The following is a 21,706-nucleotide window of genomic DNA, read 5'->3' on the forward strand; positions in this document are numbered from 1 at the left end:
CCTCGAGGCCAAGGGGTTCTGAGTGCTTTGGTCGCCTCCGCTCCCGGGGATGGAAACCTGGAGAAGAATCAAGGGAGTTGAGCATTGGCCACGGTCGCAAATAGGTCTAGCAATGGGTGACCGAACCTGAGGATTATTTGCTGAAACAGAGCCGGATGAAGGCTCCACTCTCCTGGGTCTAGAATTGATCAGGAGAGCCAGTCCGCTTGTACATTGAGGACTCCCGATATGTGGTCGGCTTTTAACAACTGAAGATGCCTCTCTGCCCAGAGTCCAAACTTCAGGGCTTCCCTCATCAGGGCCTTGGACCTGATGCCCCCTTGTCTGCAAATATGACTCTTTGAAGCTACAGTGTTCCCTCGATTTTCGCGGGGGTTACGTTCCAAGACCTCCCGCGAAAATCGATTTTCCGCAAAGTAGCGGTACGGAAGTAAAAACACCATTTTTGGCTATGGACAGCCAAAAACTATCCCTCTCACCGGCTTTCTTCGGACACGGGTCCTCCTGCAGCAGTGCTGGCGGCCACCGTTCCCTGTAGGCACCCGCCCGCCCGCCGCTCGCCCGCCCGCCATTCGCCCGGCCACCCGCCGTTCACCCGGCCACCCGCCATTCGCCCGGCCGCTCGCTCGACACTCACCCGTTCGCCCGGCCGCTCGCTCGACACTCGACCGCCCACCCACCCGCTCGACCGCCCACCCGCCCGCTCGCCTGCCGTTCACGCGCCGTTTGTCCGGCCACCCGCCGTTTGCCCAGCCGCTCGCCGTTCGCCCGGCCGCTCGCTCGCCGCTCGACCGCTCGACCGCCCGCCCTGGCAGAGAAAGTGAGAGAGTGAGAGAGAAAGAGGGGGGAGAGCAAGAGATAGCAAGAGAGAGAGAAAGAGTGAGAGAAAGAAAACAAGAGAGGGAAAGTGAGAAAAAGAGAGAGAGCAAGAGGGGGAGAGATAGAGAAAGAGAGAGAAGGAAAGAAAGAAAGAGATGAGAGAGGGAGGAAGAGAGTGTGAGAGAGGAAGAAAGCAAGATAGAGAAAGAGAGAAAGAAAGAAAGATGAGAAAGGAAGGAAGAGAGTGAGAGAGAGGAAGAAAGAGAGAGAGAGAAGAGTGGAAGGAAGAGAGAGAGAAATGATAGAAAAAAGGGGAGAAAAAAAGAGAAATGAGAAAATGATTGAAGCAGAGAATGACAGGAAAGAAAGAGAAAGAGACAGAGAAGTGATTCTTGGTGATAACGTATGACGTCATCGGGTGGGAAAAACCGTGGTATAGAAAAAAAACCGTGGAGTATTTTTTAATTAATCTTTTTTGAAAAACCGTGCTATAGCGTTTCGCGAAGTTTGAAGCCGCGAAAATCGAGGGATCACTGTATATTGTCCGTAAGAATCAGAACATGTTGATTGATGATATGCGGTTTGAATTGTTTGAGGGCCAGAGACACTGCTCTCAATTCCAGCCAATGGATGGGTCTGGAAGCCTCCTCTGCTGACCACATGCCTTCGGCTATTAGGCCCTGAGCATGGACTCCCCAGCCCAATAAGCTGGCATCTGTGGTGATGGTGAACTGCTCTGGACATCTGAAGGGGGATCCCTTGTCCAGAGTGATGGAGGTCCACCACGTAAGGGATCTTAAAACCGTGGATGGAACGGTGATGAGGCATGTCAAGTTGCTATTCCCCAATCTCTGGAACGGTAATAGAAGCCATTGGAGGTCCCTGGCATGAAGACGGGCCCAGGGAATAATGCCAATGCATGATACTATCTTTCCCAGTAGAGAAGACAGAGTAACGATGGAAGTCCTTCTCTGAGATCGTATCTGGGAAATAAGCTCTTTAATGCTGACTTTTCTCTCAGTAGAGAGAAAAACCTGAGAGAGATTTGAGTTAATGATGGCTCCCAGGTGTAGAATAGAAGTAGACGGATGGAGCTGACTTTTTTTGAAATTAATGGAGAAACCATGATCCTGTAGGATAGACATGGTAATGCTGAGGTCTGAACAGAGGTGCCCTTTTTAGAGGCCCCGTGAATTAATGTCATCCAAATAGCATAAAATATGGATGGGCGTGGCTCGGATATGAGTTGCCAGGGTTCCTAGGAGCTTAGTAAAGACTCTAGGAGCCGAGTAGAGCCCAAAGGGCATTGCCCTGTACTGGTAGTGCTTGCCCTGGAAGGCAAAACGAAGAAATTTCCTGTGGCCTTTGGGAATATGAAAATAGGCTTCCGTGAGATCCAAGGAGACCATGAAGTCCCCAGGATGGATAGCGGCTAAGATGGATGACAAGGAATGCATCTTGAACTTAATATACTTAATAAACTGGTTCAAATTTTTAAGGTCCAAGGTGGCTCTCCATCCTCCAGATGTTTTAGGGACCATGAAGAGGATGGAGTAGAAGCCCAGACCTCTCTGGGAAGAGGGAACAGGTTGAATAGCATTGATAGATAAAAAATGAAGAATAGCTTCCTCCATTCGAATACGAGATGAGGAAGACCTTGGGGATGGGCATGAGATAAAACGTTTAGGGGGAATGGAAATAAACTCTAAACAGAGACCCCATTCCACAGTGTCAATAACCCAGAGGTCCTTACAGGAATGGCGCCATCTGGCAGAGAACTAAGCCGGGCGCCCCCCCTATGGGAATGGAATAAGGCTCACCATCTGGGCTTTCTAGAAGCTCTGGTCGAGGAAGACCCTCTTTGGTAGCGGGATCCTATACCCCTAGGGTTTCTGCCTGCTTGGGAGCAAAAAAGAGGGGAATACTGACCTGAGTTTCTTTGAAAGGCGAACCCTTGATCCTGTTGACGATTTAGGCGTCAAAAAGATTGAGTTTTGGTGGCCTTCTTGGTGGTGGGTCCCAAAACCTTTTTGTTAGCGGTCTCTGTGAGAAGAGGGTCCAGATGGTCTCCAAATAGGTCGCGTTTCAAGGGACCCATAGCCAGCTGCCACTTTTGCCCCACCCCTGCCTGCCAAGGGCGCAGCCATAAGAGCCTCCTGGCCGCTACTGACCTGGCTGCAAATCTTGATGATTGCAGGGTAGCATCCGTTACATATTTGGCCGCTGCAAAAATCTTGTTTAAGTCATGTTGGCCCCATAGATCATCAGGAGGAATGTGCTGCTGGAGCTGTTGAAGCCATAAAAGCATAGCTCTAGAAAAGAAAGATGGTGCTGCAACACTCTTGTTAGCCCAGGAATCTGTGAAGAAACATCTCTTGAGCATCTGCTCTAGGCGTTTGTCTTCGGGCCGCAGAACCTCCTCTGCTTCACCTGGCAAGCCGCCGCAGAATGTAGAGTCTTAACAGGTTCATCAGGTTTAGAACAGACAAGAAGGTCTTCATAAGAAGGGGAAAGCTTATATAATTTCTTGTCTTTGGTTGCGGGTTTAAAGCCAGAGGCTGGATGGTCCCACTGTTTAAGCAAAGCATCTTTAAACAATTTGGGCATTGGAATTACCTCTTTGTCTTCCTGCTTCTCCATGAAGTATGGTAAATTCTTCTCAGGAGGATCTGTGGAAGGAGTAGACTGTTTTTCTTGCCCGGCTAGGCCTGTAGAAATTCTTGCCTTGAAAAGAAGAGATTTGAAGAGTTGAAATGGAAAAATGGCAGCTGGGGCTGGAATCTTAATTTGAGATTCCTCATCTTCCGACAGGCGCTGAAACGGGTCATCATCATCCTCTACGTCCACGTCCTCATTCTCATCCTGGGAAGAATCCAAATCCTCATTAATTGGAATTCTATAGGATGAGAGGTAACTCACGGGCCGGGGGTCGCGTGGAAGAGGACGAGAGTGAGAAGGCACATTGATAGCCAAGAGCTTGGCATCAATGGCTTTAGACAGTACAGAAAAAATAGATTGAAACTCTGGAGGCAAATTAGATATATTAGCAGGTAGAGTTGGAGATTCCCTGAAGGCCTGGGATGGTTCTGGCTGGGAGGGATCTTCCATAATGTCTGGCTCCTCTGGACCTAAGCCCCATAAGTTAGGTTGGGGTCTGTTTAGGTTTGGCTCATCCAGAGAGAGCACAGGGACCCCACAGGGAGGCAGGTTAGAAGCCTCTGGGGGGTCAGGACTAATGTACACTTGGGCCTGCACTTTTAAACATTTGGCAGATTTTTCATGGATTTTCTGCAGGGCTAGGTCCCTTCTCTTCTCAGCCGTGGTGGGTTTAGCCATTGTATGGGCTCCCTAGGAAGAGGAGTAAGAGGCCTGGGGGATACTATCAATTTCATCGCCAGTAGGCCTAACCTCTCTGGGACCTTTAGTTGTGCCACTCTTGGGAAACGAAGTCATGGCCTGAACAAATTACAGGGACAAGACTTCAGCCAAAAATCTGATGGGAGAAACTATAAGGGCAGCGTTCCCAAGAGGAAGGGGGCCATGCTCCTAGGCCCAGGAGCATCTGCAAACTCATAGTCAATCTGGACAGTACCAGAGTTTGTGCCAGAGAGTGCAGAGGGTCAGGCCTCGCTAACCTTAATCCAAAAAGTAAACCAAGGCACGCTGGTTTGGAGGCCCAGCCAGGGAGAAAAGGCCTGAGGGACTCAAAGCTTACTCCAGGGCAAAGCGGTGGACTTACTGATGCCAGACGGGAAGCGCATGGGCGATCCAAAAGGGCCTGCAATTACTGGGCGCTGAGGGCCTTCACACCAAATAAACCGCTCCAAAAACTTAAATGCGGAGGAGAGACTAAAGTCCGGGAGACAATCAAGGGAAAAAACTTGCAAACGTCCCACACCATAAGAGGTGAGAAAAAAAGCCCTTTGATTCCTTTCTTTTACAATCTTCAGCTTGCCTGAAACCTCCTAGCCGATTAGATTTACTTGTAAATACAATCTGGCAGCAGCGCGAGCAACACGTTTGCAATAAAAGCTGCAGGGAGCTGCGCCGTGGCTTCTCCCTCGACGCCGAGCCCAGTAAGGCTGGCGCGCAATAAAGGCAAGCTCTAGTAAAAAATAGAAAATTATTTTTAATCGTATGGTAGAAAGAAGACGAAGGGAAGGCATTTAGTGAGAGGAACGAGCCACCACGAGACCTGCTGGACTGCAGGACTGAGCGAATTCTGGGGAAGGGGCGGATCCAGCAGGCTTTTTAAAGACTAGGCTCAGTCCCCAATGGATTGGACAGTGAGCAACCCCCGTGACTGTTGGACCCGCTCTTTCAGCACCCTAATGAGGAGAAGGGAGGGCCTGACTGCGGACTACTCAATCGATTGAGAATCACTGTTCAGATAAAGGTAAGTTCAACGGTTGATTCTCCAATCATTGGAGTAGTCTGCAGTGAGTGGGATCTGCCAAAGCCTGAGTCCCTTGGGAGGGAAATCTAGCTAGCTGGCGTAGATGCAGGAATGACCTGTTGGACGAGGGAGGTGGGGCCAGCCACGGAGCCAAGTGGTCGGTGGGGAGCAGAGCTCCGGATATACCACCACTTTCGAGGTGTTCAATCGGTCTTTCTTCGACCACAGATTACATGGGGAGGTATCTGATATGTGGGGAGTCCTGCTAGCCGTGGTTTTTTTTCGGGCGGTGGCCCGAAACAGTGGATCAGGAATTTCCCAGTGGAAGATCGTGCATCTAAATTCAGGAGCAGTATGGTAGCCTGAGGTACTCCCGGCTGGAGAATACTAAATCAAAACTGGCGAGGCGATTGTACAGACCAGAGAGTGTAAATACTCATCAGGATCCTGATTTCTTTGCTTTTGTTCGTGATTTCAGCGGTGAGTGTCTTGGGGATTGCACCCGTTTGGCGGATTTATAAGTACTATTAAAGAACCGAGAAGCGAGAAGGAGGGTGGGAGCTGTCACCCCTCCCCCTCAGCGAGCGGCAAGACATTTACGATTGAGAAAAATTTTACTATTTCAATTAGCGATTTATTGGCATAGACGGATTTTTGGGATATCCCCCAAAAGTAAAAGAAAAAGAGGGAAAATAATCAAAACAAATTAGATCACTGGGTCGTTTATCTCCTGTTGCATCATAAAACTGAGGAAGTGACTAAGGGAAAAACGCAGTCGCCATTTGTTCTCCTCGTAACTGGCGGATTTCTAAAAGATCAACTCAAGTGGAACTTTCTACTTAGCTTTCTACTCAGTCTATTTTCATCATCTGTAATGTCATAAAATTTAAGTCGCTGGATTGTTAAATCGTTGAACAATAATCTGCAAGGTTCATTCTGAGATACCTCTAAGAACTCTATAACTAACTTGGAGATTCCACACGAATATTGACTGTGACAGTTGTGCTCATTTACAGAAGCAGACATAAAAGATAAAAAATCAAATCCTTTTGTGAAGGGGACAGAGAACTTAAGGTCACCTTTTCTTTCCTGTACCCAGAGGGAAAATCTACCTTCTACTAATCCATCTATAATTTAATTTTCTATTACAACACAAAGGAACTGATAAAATGATGTATGAATGAACTGTGCATAATATTAATTATAACCTCTTTAATACTTGATTTCTTTTCTTTTTGTCTAGTGAATTACCAATATATACAATTACTTAATTATTTAATACCAAATAATTATTTAGTACCAAATAATCACCAAATAATTAATTAATTTTCTATGTTTACTGAAGCATATAGTCAATGAAGTTATTAATTTTTATAACATTATAACATTTAATGAATTAAATAACTGTAATTAATTGTATTGTATAACATAAATAATTCCACCTAGTTAAACTTATATTTACATATTTACACAGTACAATATAATTTTCAATACCCTTCTTTGTTATTACTTGATTACATAAAGCTATTAAGATTTATGATCTGATCTATTTACCTGTCTGGTTTTATGTAGAAATTCTAGTATTACTATTGCTGGGAACTATTTATGCCTGATTTTTTGTTTGTTTTTGCTTCCTTTTGTTTTTTGGATGAACTATAAAATCTGGGTTACTTACATTTGACGAGTTTCAAACACTTACATTCGATGAACTCCAAATAACTGAATATAAATATCTATATCTGAATATAAATATCTATTTTTCAATGCTGTAATTGAACTATCTGTATCTTTGTAGGAATATTGTATTGACAATATAGATTTATCTTATAATACTTAGATATTAATTTAGGCTTTGTTTGGAAAAATTTCCTGAGTCTGGTAAAAGTTAGAAGAAAAGGGGGAAGAAGATAAGACCCTCAAAACCTGTCTAGGTCTGATTTTAGCACAACATTATTAAGAGTGGAAGGAAACAAAAAAGCTGTTACTAAGTGGGACTCCTGATGGGAAATCTTAAAAATGATGAGTCTTTCTAATCTAACTAGACTCGGATCTGGGAGAAGACTAATTAACCAGTCTACCTCCGCTATTCCGAGCCCTTCCTCTCAGAGATCTCTTGAGGATACGCTTCCCAAGAAAAGATCAAATTCATTCAAGGACCTACAGAGTATGATGTTACAAATGCAAGATATGATGTCCAAAAATCACGACGATATTAAAAAAGAAGTAGGTGAGGTCAAGAACAATACAAGCAAGTTAAAAGAAAAAATTCAAAATATGGACAAGGAACAAAAGCAAAAAATTCAAGATTTAGAGGATAGATTAGTTCAAGATCATAGATATATGGAAGAAATGAACGAGAGATTAATGCAGGCAATAAAGAGCTGGAATTGTCAGTGATCCAACTAGAATCCGAAAAAGCAAACCACTTTCTCCGCTTTCAGAATCTGAAAGAGGAAAGAAACGAGGACTTGCCTGACACTATGGCTGACATTCTTTCCAAAGCTTTGGGTACAGAGAAAGAGGTTATGCTTAACGAACTTGATGAGGTCTACCGAATCAATACCAACTACACGAGACATCACAATTTGCCCAAAGAAGTTCATGTAAAACTTGTTAAAAAATCAGTGAGAGACGAAATACTCCATAGAGCAAGGGAAGACCCCATAGAACATAAGGGGAGGCATTTAGTAATTCTTAAACAGGTGCCCAAAAAAGTCAGAGACCTGCACAAGCCTTACTCCTTTTTGACATCTAAACTAACCAGACATAACATCAATTTTAGACGGTTAGTTCCAGAGGGTATCTTAGTGACGTGGCAAGAGAAAAGAATAAAAATAGTTACCATAGCCAAAGCGGAAGAATTCTTTGAGCAAAATTTTAACAAAGAACTACCTCCAGAAAACAAATCTCTAAATGATGCTAGAGATGGAACAAGACAGATAGATAGAACGGAAGACCAGGAATGGAAGCGACAACAAGAGATAGTGGATAAGGGAAGCAGACGATAGGACTGGATATTTAGTAGAGCCTAAAGAACTACGAAGTACTAGAGCAACTAGACCTAAGTACAAGTAAAACAACCTCGTAGGAACTATCTTAGAGATGGAAATATACTCAGCAAACATTAATGGGTTAAACGCTCCTAAAAAAAGAAACAAATTCCTCAATAAATTAACTAAAAACAATTTAGATATTATTGCCTTACAGGAGGTCCATATTAAAGAAAAAATTAAACACCCTCTAAAAAAAGAAAAATTGGGCAATTTATTTGTTTCACTAGCACAAGAAAAAAAAGAGGTGTAATTATTTACATAAATATAAATATTAAGGCAAGTCTCAAATATAAAGATATAGAGGGGAGAATACTAATTGTAGAAATTCAAAAAAATCAAGAAGCAATAAGCTTGGTTAATATATATGCACCTAATGAAGCCCAAGAAATTTTTTATAAAAAATTACATAACAAAGTTAGGGAATTCACAAATGAAAACGTATGTCTGATGGGAGATTTCAATAGAGAAATGTGACTACAAAAATGGGGGAATACAAAAACAAAAGAAGAAAATCTTACCAAAAGCTTTCTTTGAAATAATTAAAGAATTCAAGCTAAAAGACACTTGGGGAGAGAGGAACCCCCAAACCAAAAAATTTACTTACTATTCTAATAGTAAAAAATCCTGGTCAAGACTAGATATGTTCTGGACCACAACAGAAATAAATACTCAAATAGCTAATATAGAGATAGAAACTAATCTAGCCTTGGACCATAATGACCATAATCCTGGAAAGGCAAAAAATAATTAAGTAGATGGACATGTAAAAGGTCAATTCTAAAACAAGAAACCTTTAAACAAAAATTAGGAAAATAACTAAAAATTTACTTTCAAGAAAACATTAAAGAACATGCTAACCTCCAAAACTTATGGGATACATCAAAAGCAGTAACTAGAGGTAAAGCAATACGGCCAAAGAATATAAAAAGAAGAACATAGAAAATGATAAATTGGAAGACGATTACAAGAAAATCGAAGGCAAACTCCAAAAACAGCCTCAAAATTCCGAACTAAAGCATCAGATGCTTTTAATTAAATATAAGCTAAATTTGATTGAAAACGAAAAATTAGCACAACAGATTAAAAACAGTAAACAATACTACTTTGAAAATGCAAATAAACCCAGCAAATGGCTAGCAAATAAACTTAAACATCAAAAAGGAAAAAAAATGATTAATTGTCTTAAATCGGAAGACGGAGAGATTTGCCATGATTTGGGGGAAAAACAGATTGGAAACGATTTCTATACTAAATTGTATGAAAATCAAGATTCAAATGATGAGGCTCAGGATTTAATGATACAGGATATATTTACACGAGCAAATCTCCCAAAAATTCCAATGGAAACAAAAATGCTACTAAATAAAAAGATCACAATGACAGAATTAGAAGAATCAATTAAAAGGTTAAAAAGTAACAAGGCACCTGGCCCAGATGGTCTTCCAAACGAATTGTTTAAAGTTCTTCCAAAAGAAGCCGTAGAATCTCTCTTAGAGCTTTATAATGAAGTTCTGGAGGAAGGGAAAATTCCATCTTCATGGAAAGATGCTAATCAGAGACTTCCGGTTTCGTTCGAGATTGCAGCGGAGGCTCCGGGGCAGGGGTCTGTCCCTGAGACTCCTTCTACCCCTCCAAAGGTCGCGTTTGCGGTTGGTTCGGGCCCAAATGGCCTGTCCTTAGAACAGGGGGCTTCCCTGAACCCGAAGCTCCAGAGGCAAGGGATCGCCCCGCAGCTTTGGAGAAGGGAGAACCAATCCTTGAATCTTCAGGGGATTCGGCCATTGTGATTCGTCCTTACCAGTGGGAAGCGAGAAAATAAGAAGAACCAAAATTTCGAAATAGCCGCTAAAGCAGAAAGAGAATACAAAAGAGAAAAGAAGACCTCAAGGTATAATTTTGTTACATGATAAGCTTGGAAGATTTGATTAAATTGAACTTTTAAAATAATAAGGCGAAAAAAGAAAGTTTTAAAAAGAAAAAATTCATATCCTGGGGCCAGAAAAGACTATACGGCCAGAACTACTTTTTCCTCTCTTTTCACACCGAACTAAACTTATAAAACTTGATTTTGAATAGATTTTTAAGATTGGGACTGGATATAAATTCAGAGTTTGGAAGAGGATGTTAGGAGGTGTGATTTAATAAAGATTTGAATCTCAGCAAGCTCAGTATAACGTCAAATCCCGGGCACTATTTTCCATCTGCGGAGGGATTACGTTTCATGTTTTTTTACTTTAAAAATGGAATAAATTAACAAATAAATTAACAAATTAACAAATTAAAAATAAAGAAGAATCTTTTATGTGACTTTTTGTGACTGGCGAATTATAAAAAGAAGAGTTGCATTGTTTGATTGACTTCGAGTGGTTTTGCTGCTCCTGGATTCTTGGGTCTGCTTGTGAAATTTGCTGCAAAGGGAAATCATTTTCTTTTCTTTCTTCTTTACCGTCTGAGAGGAGTTACCACAAAGGTTTACATTTGGAACTGGATTACAACTGTTTCTTTTAACATCATTGGATTAAGCTATTGGATTATAATCACCGTAGAGGGCTTTTAAGAACTAATCAACGTATAAATATATTTTGGCTTTGTGACTGGACTAAATTTGGAACTATTACTGGAGTATTAAACAAAATTAACTTGGACTAAATTGACTTTCGGAAATATTTTGAATCTTGGACTTTAGAGAAGAACCATAAAAGAACTGTAAAGAACTACAATTTTAAAACTTCAACCAACAAAAGACTTCTACATCTGATTGAAAATTATAAGTATATTATTGGTGTTTTTCTTTTTCTCTTTTTTCTTTTCTTTCCCCTTTTTCTCCTTAGGTACTGATTATATTTATAGATATTTTGAAATAGAATTAATTGAAATAATGAATTGCTAACTTTTGGTCCTCCTTTCCCTCCCCTGGTGTGATGTCTTCCTTTTTTAAAAAAAAAATCTTCTGCAGGTAATAAGTTCTGCTAAAATGTGAGATAACCTTTTTTTATGAGAAGTAACACAATTAATTTTAGCCTTTTCTTAATAAGTTTTTACATTGACTAAAAGTCTTTCCTTCCTTACTTACTTCTGGTTATTTTCTTTTTTCTTTCCTGTTTCTTTTTTGCTATTTAGTAATTTTATATTATATTTATTATTGCAAATTATATATTGAAAAATAAGGTTATCTTTTTAGCCAATTGAGAAAAAAAATTCTTTCCTTCTGTAAGAATATTAAAATAAGTTTTCTTTTGATATATTGATTTAAAATTATATATTGCCATTTTACAACAGATCAAAACAATCTAAGAGGTAAATTTGTGAGTACTTATATAGTTCTAAAATAAGAATTAAGTTTATATTCTTATTTTTGTTAAAGTATAAAGAAGATTAAGTGGATATAAAGGTGGTAATACATATATAAACTAGGACTTATTTTTTATTATTCTTGATATATTATTGTTCCCTTGGTACTCAGAAATCTGGGAATTTTTAAAATTAAATATAAATAATAAAGCTTGATTGGGTTGGAGATTATGGAATTTTTTCTTTTTTAAAAAAATATATATAAAAAGTACAAATTACTATTAATTATATTAAAAGTACCAGAAAATACCACAGAACAGTATCACCTAGAGAAATAACTAGGATGTCGAGTACATCCACATTTACAAAGACTATTAAAAAGCAAACTTTAATCCAACTTGAGAGTGAAAAGGCCAACCACTTCCTTAGATTTCAAAATCTTAGGGAGGAGAAAAGTGAGGATTTACCAGACATTATGGCCGACATCCTATCAAAGGCGTTGGGCATCGAGAAAGACACAATGTTAAACGAAATTGATGAAGTTTACAGAATTAACACCAACTATGCCAGACGCCATAACCTCCCCAAGGAAGTCCACATCAAACTAGTTAAAAAATCAGTCAGAGATGAAATTCTCCATAGAGCACGTGAAGACCCTATAGATTACAAAGGGAGACAATTGGTTATTCTAAAACAAGTCCCGAAGCACGTCAGAGACCTAGTGGGCCATACAGTTTCTTATCAGCTAAACTGACCAGGCACAACATAAACTTTAGATGGCTTGTCCCAGAGGGAATGCTTGTGACCTGGCAAGATAAAAAGATAAAAATAGATTCGGTCGATAAAGCTGAATAATTTTTTGAAAAAAATTTCACTAACAATCGGACGACTGATACAATAAACAATAAAGAAACAAGAAATACTACGCCAATTAGTGAACAACTAAAGGACCAGATTACAAATAGATCGGAAGGAACACTGGCTACCGATAATTTAACTTCCAGAAATAATGGCTACGCAGGCTTACCAAAAGAGACTAGAAGTACTAGGGCAACTAGACCTAAGTATAGATAACCTAAATTTGGCACAAAAAACGCCTAACAGGGGAATTGAGTTATATTAAATTAATATAAATGGATTGAATGCGCCAAAAAAAAGAAATCAAATTCTAAATAAAATTGCTAAACTAAACGTAGATATTATTGCAATGCAAGAAGTACATATCAAAAACAAATTTGAACATCTTCTTAAAAGAAATAAACTTGGGAACCTGTTTTCATCTCTAGCTTCGGAAAAAAAGAGAGGTGTAATCTGTTATATTAATCCTAATATCCAAGCTAAACTGAAATATAAAGATAGAGAAGGTAGAGTCCTGATATTAGAATTACAAAAAGAATTGGAAATAATAACCTTAATCAATATTTACGCCCCGAACGAAGGCCAAGAAAGATTTTATTAAAAATTACTAAATATCATAAAAGAATATGCTACGGATATTTGTTTATTAGGAGATTTTAATGGAATAATCGACAAGGAACTGGACTATAATAGCGATAGAAGGAACAAACAAAAGAAAAGAATATTACCCAAAGCTTTTTTTGATTTAATTAAAGAGTTAAAACTTAAAGATAGTTGGAGAGATAGAAATCCTAACCTTAAAAAATTCACTTTCTATTCAGATAGGCACCAATCTTGGTCAAGACTGGACATGGTCTGGACTACAATAGAACTTAACACAAAAATTCAATCGGTAGAGAGAGAACCCAATTTTATCTCAGACCACGATGCGCTTAAAGTAATATGGAAAGGAATTAAACAATGTTCTACATGGACGCTTCAAAAATCCATACTCAACCAGAAAAGTTTTAAACAGAAACTCCAAGTGGAAATGAATTTTTTCTTTCAAGAAAATATAAAAGAACACACCAGTGTTCAAAATGTATGGGACACAGCCAAAGCCGTAACTAGAGGAATAGCTATTTCATATATGGCTAAAGAATATAAAGTAAAAAAGCAGAAATTGGTTAAACTAGAAGAAGATTATAGACTACTAGAAGAAAACTTACAAAAATATCCCCCCAAAAAAGAAATTAAACAAAAAATGTCACAAATAAAACATGAGTTAAACTTAATAGATCAACAAAATCTAGCACAACAAATTAAAAGTAGCAATCAATATAATTTTGAAAATGCCAACAAACCTAGCAAATGGTTAGCCAATAAACTCAAAAAACAAAAAGAAAAGAAACTCATAAACTGTCTTAAGACAACAAACGGGGAAATATGTCATGACTTGGAAAGAAAAAAACAGATTGCTAGTGATTTTTATAGCAAGCTTTACGACAATCCTGAAAATACACCTAATAACGCACATGACCAAAAAATACAAGAAATTTTAGAACAGGCCAATCTTCCTAAAGTACCACAAGAAATGAAAGATATAATAAATAAGCCAATCACCTCTACAGAATTAAAAGAAGCAATTAAAGGGCAAAAAAATAATAAAGCCCCGGGCCCTGATGGCCTCCCAACTGAATTCTATAAAGACCTCCCCAAAGAAATGGAAAAGGCCGTTAGAAACGTTAAACGATGCCCTAGATAGAGGCATAATTCCAACATCCTGGACAGAAGCAAATCTAGCGCTAATATCAAAAAAAGATACGGACCCTACAGATATAGCCAACTATCGTCCTATCTCTCTTTTAAACGCCGACTACAAAATCTTTAGCTCCATTCTAGCTAGTAGAATTAAAGGATTTCTAAATCAATTCATACATTCGGATCAAAATGGCTTCCTTCCTGGGAGACAGCTAAAGAATAATATTAGAATAGTATTGGACACCCTGGAGTACTACGAAGCTCACAGCGAAAAACAAGTGGCATTAATATTCCTCGACGCCCAGAAGGCTTTCGACAACGTGTCCTGGAAATTTATATTCAAACAACTTGAATATATGGAATTTGGCCCTAAATTCATAAATGCAATAAAAGCTATATACACCGACCAATTAGCATATATCATCCTTAATGGAGATATATCTACAAAAATTTCCCTTCACAAAGGAACGAGACAAGGGTGTCCGCTGTCCCCCACTACTGTTTATCCTAACATTAGAAGTGCTAACTAGAATTATTAGAAAAAAGGAAGATATAAAAGGGTTAAAGTGCAAAAATGAAATTTATAAGCTACAAGCTTTCGCGGACGACCTGGTATTTATTCTAGAGGACCCTTTAGATTCAGGACCCAAACTACTGGCTGTCCTAGAAGAATATGGCACAGTGGCAGGGCTTAAAATAAATAAAACCAAAACTCAAATCTTAACCAAAAATATGAGAGATCCGCAGAAAGCCACCTTAACAGCCAAACTTGATATCCAAATAGTTAAAAAAACTAAATATCTTGGCATTTATTTGACAAATAAAGTGTCTAGTCTAAAAGAAAACAACTACAATAAACTAATAGATAAAATACAATCTGACCTGTTGAAATGGAAAAATCTACAACTCTCCTTACTAGGGAGGATTGCGGCTATAAAACTTAACATCTTGCCCAAAATATTGTTCCTATTCCAAACAATCCCAATTCAATTGAAACAGGAATTCTTTATAAAATTGAACAAAATTACTAGTAACTTTATCTGGCAGAACAAGCGCCCGCGAATTCGCTTAAAATATCTACAAGATAGAAAAGAAGAAGGAGGTCTGGCACTCCCAATTTGGAAAGACTATTACTTTGCCGCATCCCTATCTTGGATGAGAGAATGGATGAGCTTATCTAACATCAGATTACTCAGCTTAGAAGGACACGACCTCCATTTAGGATGGCACTATTATCTTTGGGATGAAAAGCCGACGACCCATAAATATTTTACTAACCATTTGATTAGGAAATCTTTAATACATACCTGGAAAAAAATTAAGTCTAAACTTTACAAAGGAATCCCTACATGGTACGCCCCATTAGAAGCATATGTTCATCCCAATTTCCATTAAAAAAACAATGTAATAAGGTACAAGGATATATTAAATTCCAATGGTGAAATTAGATCAAGAATAGAATTAGAAAACCTCGGTCAAAAAACAGAATAGTGGGAATACTTACAGATTCAAACTAAATTCAACAAGGATAAAAGTAAACCTGGAATAATTAAAAATGTCCCGCTAGACAAATTACGTTCAGATTCCCAGGAACAATTAATTTAAAAATTCTGTTACCTAAACTATAACGAATTGGATAATATTAACACAAAAATCAATGTAAAACAATGGAATCTGGACCTCAAAAAAGAGATCAAAGAAGAGGAATGGCAATTACTCTGGAGCAGAAATTATAAACTAACCATTGCCACGTCCTACAAAGAGAATTTAGTTAAAATGTTTTACAGGTGGCATATTACCCCGATTAAACTAACAAAACTAAACAATAAACTTTCACCTTATTGTTGGAAGTGTCACCAAGAACTAGGCACCTATTTCCACTTATGGTGGCAATGCACAAAAGCTAAGATCTATTGGAATAAAATCGGACGCTGGATTGACGAAATACTTAATCTGAAAATAGAAAAAAACCCTGAATGTTTTCTTCTGGGCATTATTAGACAAAATCTACCTAAATCCCAAATCCATTTAATTGTCCATTTAACAACAGCAGCCAGACTAACCTTTGTGCAGTGGTGGAAGAACGAGGAGATACCTCCGAATGATGCAATAATAAAAAAAATTAAATACTGCGCAGAGATGACGAAATTAACTATTCTAGTCAGAAACGAAGCAATAGCTACATTCAATAACTGCTGGGATCCTTTCTACAACTGGTTAGGAAAAAAGAGTGAGAATAACACGCCATAAGACTGATTAGATGGATATAAACACGACCAGTTACAAATCTGGTATATAGCTATCTTATACTTTATATAAAAATAAGAGACTTTATATATATTCTGATAGTATCTTTACTACTACTCCTTAAAATCTCTACAATTTGATTAATTCAACACTCGCATTTATCAATTTAGATGAACAAACCGAACCATGGTAACGAGCTAATAAAATAGGAATCAGTTCTCATTTTCAATACAGCTCCCTCGAACATTCGCCAAACCCTTTATCCTTTCTATCTTTTCTATGTTTTCTGCCCTTTCTATCTTTTTCCCTCCTCCTCTGTACCCTTTCCCTACCTACTCCTTTCCCTCCCCTTTACAAGTCTTCAAGTTTGTACTTTGTAAATTGCAATACTACTCGACTTTTTTTGGTCTCGACTACCATTTCATGTTTTGTACAATATAATGTACTTTGTATTGTTTGTATAATAAAAATTTATTTTTTTTTTAAAAAAAGCAAACTTTAACTTCTGCTACATCACCTCAAATGTCACCTCAGCCATCTCCTGTACATCAAAGCACTTCTGCAAGTATTTTAGTCAAAGAAAAAGAGAAAGAGAAAGCACAATCACAACCTACTCTCCAAACAATTCACGAAACGCTGAATGCAATGAAAACTTTATGCTAAAATCTCAAGACGATGCAAATCAACGTGAAGGATTAAAGGCTGAAATAGGAGAACTGAAAGCAGATACAGGAGAGATGAAAGAGAAGATGAAAGAAATACAACAGACTTTGAAGGAAAGTGAACAAAGGCAGTAGAAGAAAAAACCAAAAAAGTAGAACAAAGAATGGATGACTTTGAAGATAGATCAGACTTTCTAAATAAAAGGTCCGACGAATCAATTAAACATCTTGAAATACAACAAGCATCTTACGGCCTAAGATTCCAGAATATAACAGAAGAAAAAGATGAAGATCTACAAGCAAAATGGCGGAAATAATTGGAGGAATCCTACAGGTGAACCCCTTGGAACTAATAAGAGAAATTGACGAATTTTTCAGAGTGCAAACTAGCTATATACACAAACATAATCTACCAAGAGATGTTCACATCAAATTTGTGAGGAAAACTATTGTGAGATAATATTCTGAAATGGACAAGAAATGAAAAATTACAAGATAAAGGAAAAGAAATTACAATACTGAAACAAATTCCAAGAAGAGTAAGAGAAAGCAGAAGGGATTATTACTTTTTAACCAAAATTTTCATCAAAGAAAATATAACCTTCTGCTGGCTTATTCTAGAAGGACTCTCATTATATTGGCAATCCCAAAGAGTTAAAATAGAAAATCTTGAAGATGCAAGACAATTTTATGAAACTAGTGGAATACATAAATTTGAACAAAGAAATACCTGACAGAAAAGATGAGACAAGCAATACCGCCCAGGGGAGAGAGGAGGAATTAGGTGCAAGAAGAAAACAACCACAGCGTGAATCTAAAGACACCAAGAAATATTACAAATAATTATGTCGGAAGATTTGAAAATCTTCTCCGTGAATGTAAATTGACTAAATGAACCGAGAAAAAGGAAACAAACATTCGCTAAACTTAAAAAACAAAAAGTACAGATAATAATATTACAAGAAGTTCATATCAAAAAACAAATCAAAAATTATTATTGAATTCTAAAATTGGAAATATGTACGTTAGCCTGGCAAATCAAAGAAAAAGAGGGATAGCAATATATATTGAAAACTTCATAAACTCCAAACAATTATATGCCGACCAAGAGGGCAGAATACTAATTGTACAGGTAAATATATACCCGAAACCTCTTGTTATCGTCTCTATTTATGCTCCAAATGAAAATCAAATGACATTTTATAAGCAATTACATAAAAAAATTAATGAATTAAATATTGAAAATATGATCATAATTGGCGATTTTAACGCAATTTCAAACAGATTAGTAGATCACTCTGGGGGGAAAAAGATAAGAAAAAGAAAAATATATTGCCAATTACTTTTCAAAAAATGAGATCTGAGTTATTGCTAAATGACATTTGGAGGGAAAGACACCCCTTAACTAGGCAATACACCTTTTATTCAAATCCCCACAAAATTTGGACAAGAATAGATATGGTTTGGGCTTCGAAAATAACCTCAGAACAAATTAAAGAGATTGAGATAGATACAAATGCATGGGGCTGATCACAACCCATTAGTGGTATATTTGAAAAATAATAAGAAATATTTGAACTGGCAGATGAATAGAAATATTATAAGAGATCAACAAAAGGAATGGATAGAAAAAGAATTAAATATTTCCTTTAAAATTAATAAAAATTCAGAAACTTCTCCCCAAAACCTATGGGATACTGCCAAGGCATATAGAGGATTAATGATTTCTTATACAGCGAAGAAAAATAAAGAAAAAAGAATACAATATGAACAATTAAATCAACTAGAGGTATATCGCAACATAATTCTAAAAATAGGGAAATTAAGGGAAAGATGGAATTAGTTAAGCACAAAATTAAACTTATAGAGCAAAATCAAATAGCAGAGAAGATTAAGAGAGCCAAACAACATTATTTCAAACATGCTAATAAGCCAGGAAGATGGCTTGCATATGTTCTGTCTGGGTCCCCCCAGACGCCAACACCAACCAAAAAGAGTAGCCAGACACACTGGTAAAAAGCAAAGGCAGTTTATATACTGGAAAGCAAACAAAGGTAACAAAAACTGTTCTTACAGACAGGAACACGATGCAGTTTCACAGAGGTTTCACGAAGGCCAGGCAATAAAACAGGATTCTTGCTGGCAAAAACAACTCTGGAGATAATAAAACCCACGCCTCCCCCAAGTCTTCCAGGCTTCTAGGCCACAAGCCAAGATCAGAGACGCCAAAAATCGAAGCAAGGTCACAGGACTCCCAGTTGATAACTCTCCACGAGACTGTAAGGGCGGGCCTGCCTTTTCAACCCTGCTGAGGAGAACCACACCCAAACCCAGCTGTTGCCAATTCAGGGATGGAAATATCTTTCTAATTGGCCCCTTCTTTGAGCTGCACGTCTCTGCCTCATGTCTATTATAGCCTGTGCGTCTTTATCCAATGAATCCAGGCTACTAGCTGGGGAGAGCCCCCCCCCCCGGGGGTCTCAGGCTGCTCTCCCTCCTCCTCCTCCTGACGTTCCTCTCCCCCATCTGCCTGGTCCTCCCCCTCCTGGTCACTGTCCTCCTCCTCTGGGCATGGATCCGGCAGAGCTCCAGCCGGTCCCTGAGGAGCCTCAGGCTGAATCACAACAGCATATAAATTAAGAAAATATAGACAATCAAAAATAATTAAAGAGTTAGTAGATGAAAATGGAACGATAAAATATAATATAGATGAGAAAGCAAAAATGGTACAAGAATTTTATAAAGAATTATATAAGAAAGAGGATATTAAAGAGGATGAGATTTTCAATTATTTAGAATCTTCAGATCTATCACAATTAAAGGAAGAACAACAGAGAAGTTTGGATAGTCCAATTACAATCGAGGAACTACAAATAACTATTAAAAAGCAAAAAATAATAATAAAGCAATTGGGCCTGATATTATATTGGCAGAACGGTATAAAATAGACAGACAATGAATAATATGCTGGAAATTTTTAATGAAAGTATAATGGATGGTAAAATTCCTAAATCCTGCTCAGAATCCTTAATAACATTAATTCATAAATCTGGAACTGACAAAGAAAAGATAAAAAATTATAGACCTATATCATTATTAAATGTGGACTATAAAATATTTACCTCTATATACGCAGAGAGGCTTAAAAAGGTTTTGAATGAGAAAATACACCAAGACCAAAATGGGTTCTTACCAGATAGACAAATAAAAAATAATCTTAGAACGATTATCAACACCTTAGAATATTATGAACAACATTTCGGAAAACCAGTATCACTAATGTTCCTCGATGCTTAAAAAGCTTTTGATAATGTAAACTGGACTTTTATAAAAATGCAATTAAATAAAATGAGATTCAGTACAAAATTTGTAAACTTAATTGACGCAATATATTCAAAACAAATGACAAAAATTATATTAAATAACGAACAATTAGAAAAATTCAAAAATTTTAAGGGAGTTAGACAGGGTTGTCTGATCTCACCTTTATTGTTTATCTTATCATTGGAAGTTCTGTTGATAAAGATAAGAGCAGATCAAAAAATACGGGGCTTGACCATTGGAAAAGAGATATATAAAGTCCAAGCCTTTGCAGATGATTTGACTTTTATAACGGAAGATCCTACGACAGCAGTGCCAATGCTGATACAAACAATAGAACAATGTGGCAAAGTCGCAGGTTTAAAAATAAATAGAAGTAAAACACAATTTATAGTTAAAAATATGACAGAACTTCAAGAAAGAAAATTAGAAAGTATTACAAGTATGAAAATAGTCAAGAAAGTTAAGTACTTGGGAATATGGATTACATCAAAAACTATATCTTTAAAAAATGATAACTATATGAAATTAATTGAAGAAATTAAAAAAAGATTTAGAAATATGGAATAATTTAAAATTATCTTTTATGGGGAGAATAGCTACGATCAAGATGAACGTTTTACCCAAGATCCTATTTTTGTTTCAGGTTATACCAATAAATCCAGGGGAACACACACATACTTCAAAAGACGTACAATAAGAAAGTATTTATTGGAAGTTTGGAAAGATGTCAAGAAAGATCATTTCCTAACCATTCCAGACTGGATCTCTCCTCTAGAGGCAATAACTCACCCCAATTTGATACAGAAAAGGAAAATAATAAAATATAAAGAATTACTAGACGATCAAATGAAATTAAAATTAAGATATAAACTACAGGAAGAGGGGATAAAAGTAGATTGGTGGCAATATATTCAGATCCAGTCCAAATTTCAAAGAGATAGTAAGATATATATTTTTAATAGGAGTAAAAAAAAATTAGGTAATTTGTTAACTACAAATCAGAGTAACTTAATAGGGAAAGCATATAAATATATGATTGGATATAAAAACATAGATTTGACTTTAAAGGATAACATGATAAGCTGATATAGGTAGAGAAATTGATATAGAAACATGGGAAAATGTTTGGATTACAAATTGGAAAATGACAAAATCGGGCATACAAATCCAATAAATAAATAAATAAATAAATCAAGATGTTTTATAGGTGGCATCTTCTGCCAAATAGAATTGCTAAAATGTTCCCAAATACATCCCCACTATGTTGGAAATGTAAGAAAGAAATAGGTTCATATTATCATCAATGGTGGATTTGT

The 21,706-nt window shown here is 37.4% G+C and overlaps 1 protein-coding gene across 12 annotated transcripts in view; it reads right to left on the minus strand.

The window, feature by feature from the left end:
* The window catches only part of LRRFIP1 (LRR binding FLII interacting protein 1), a 423,100-nt gene that overhangs the window by 337,979 nt on the left and 63,415 nt on the right, over positions 1 to 21,706 (minus strand). The window lies entirely within an intron of this gene.

Source organism: Erythrolamprus reginae, chromosome 1, assembly GCF_031021105.1.
Source record: "Erythrolamprus reginae isolate rEryReg1 chromosome 1, rEryReg1.hap1, whole genome shotgun sequence".
NCBI classification, from domain to species: domain Eukaryota; kingdom Metazoa; phylum Chordata; class Lepidosauria; order Squamata; family Dipsadidae; genus Erythrolamprus; species Erythrolamprus reginae.